Raw genomic sequence first — 2,444 nt, 5'->3', positions numbered from 1 at the left:
TGATATTGTATTTCTGATGTTATCTATTTTATCAGTAAAGAAATTCATAAAGTCATTACTATTAAACTGTGAGGGAATATTTAGATTGGGTGGCGTGTGTTTATTTGTTAATCTAGCCACTGTGCTAAATAAAAACCTTGGATTGTTTTGGTTATTATCTATGATTTTGCGGATATGCTCTGCCCTGGCTGCTTTTAGAGCCTGTCTATAGCTGGACATACTGTTTTTCCACGCAATTCTAAAAACTTCCAAGTTAGTTTTTCTCCATTTGCGCTCAAGATTACGAGTTTCTTTCTTGAGAGAATGTGTGATTCCGGGATAGAAGTATATTTTTATTTTAGTTTTTTCATTTATATGTTTATTATTGAAATGTTGTTATATGCATGTGTCAATTTTATTTAATTTCTTTATTTTCTTAAATATGTGGGTATATAGTATTTATAGAGTTGTAACTTTTAGTTTTAGTTACTTTTTCTTATTTGTAAGTCGCTTTGGACAAAAGCGTCTGCTAAATGACAAAAGTAAAAAGTAAAAGTAAGTAAAGAATGGGTATAACTGTTGTACCATGGCGCAGTAAGTTTTTCTCTAACCTTTTTCAATTTGAGGGGGGCAACAGCTTCTAATGTATTAGAGAAGATAGTGCCCATGTTGCTAGTCATTTCGTCTAGTTCATGTGTATTTATGGGTACACAGAGCAGTTATACAAGATAGTTATATACAGAGATAAATCAGGCAGGTTATTGGCAGGTTATTTGTGAATCTGTCTTTGGTGGCTGGAACAATAGTTCTGCCCAGACGATAACGCGGAGCCATATAATTAATATCAGTAATACGCAGCATGCGCGATACAAGGAAATGATCAGTAACATCATCACTTTGAGGTACGATATCTATATCGGTAAGATCAATTCCATGCGATATAATTAAATCTAGCGTATGATTAAAACGATGAGTGGGCCCGGTGACGTTTTGATTAACTCCAAAAGAGTTTATTATGTCAGTAAACGCAAGTCCTAACGCATCATTTATATTATCAACGTGAATGTTAAAATCTCCGACAATTAGCACTTCATCAACATTAACTAATAGATCTGAGAGGAAATCTGCAAATTCTTTTAGGAAATCTGTATATGGCCCTGGCAGTCTATACACAGTAGCCAGAGCAAGAGATAGGAGAGATTTCTTTTGCATATCTAACAGTGTAACATTAAGCAGAAGTATTTCGAATGAGTTAAACCTCCTGTATCATGTCTTCTGAGTAACACTGAGAATATCACTATATATTGTTGCCACACCGCCGCCACGACCAGTCTGACGGGGCTCATGTTTATAACAGTAGCTTGGTGGAGTAGACTCATTTAGACCAAAATATTAATTTGGTTTAAGCCAGGTTTCAGTCAGGCAGAGTACATCAAAATGATTATCTGTGATCATTTCATTTACAATAACTGCTTTGGGTGCGAGTGATCTAATATTTAGGAGCCCAAGCGTTAAAAAAATTTTTGTTCATTTATTTAGCGTTTTTCTGGTTTAATCACGATCAGATTTTTTCTAGATCCTGCATTAAATTAATACTTTGACCTCGCTATTCGGGGAACAGACACAGTCTGTATACATTGGACAACGCAAGTACTTCTATCATTTAAGTGGGTAGAACAAAAGTCATCATGGCAGTTATTTGAGAATCGCGGGTGAAATGCTGCGTACCGTCTCGATCAGGCTCCTGAAGTCTCTCTTCAGTGTCTTCGTCTGCCGCAGCTTGGTGTCATTGACCCCCGCGTGCAGCACAACAGCACCGATGTGCTCATCACCCTTCAGGATCGCGGGTATCTGTGCAGAAACATCGAGAACAGGAGCACCGGGGAAACAGTGAGTGTGCACTTTACCTTCAGCTAACGTAGCACGGACATGCCGGACGATGGAGTCTCCGACGTTCACAGCGTCGCGTTCCGTCTCGCGGAGGGGAGCGAAGCGGTTCCGGGTGGAGATATCGAAGACCGGAGGGACGAAGGGGGAGAGGTCGTCGCCCGAGGCTTGGCTCGCGTCTTCCGCTGATGGTACACCCAGGGTCTGTGGCGTCCCGGCGCCGAAGTGAAGGACATCTGGGAAAATCGCGTCCTGGGTGCACAGGGTCTGTGCAGAGAAACACACGGAGTAGAGGTGGTGGGAGTGTTAGCAGCGTGCTGTATACTTACCCCGGACTTGTGAGCATCAGCCCGGGATGTTTCCAGCGCGGCTCTCCACTCTCTCAGCTGGGCCTGCTTCTCCACCAGGTCGCGGATCTGCTTCTCCACAGCTTCCAGCTCCAGCTGCACCGAATGCAGCTCGAATGTGTCCTCACCTGCACTCAAAGGTAGACACAAATTTAAGCAAGTAACAGTGAAACAATGGTAATGTGTGTGAATAGAGGATTTGCAATCTAAGCGAGATTAGCGGCACGCTGC

The sequence above is a fragment of the Barbus barbus genome (assembly GCF_936440315.1).
Source record: "Barbus barbus genome assembly, chromosome: 19".
Lineage (NCBI taxonomy): Eukaryota > Metazoa > Chordata > Actinopteri > Cypriniformes > Cyprinidae > Barbus > Barbus barbus.
Note: the sequence above shows the minus strand (reverse complement) of the source record.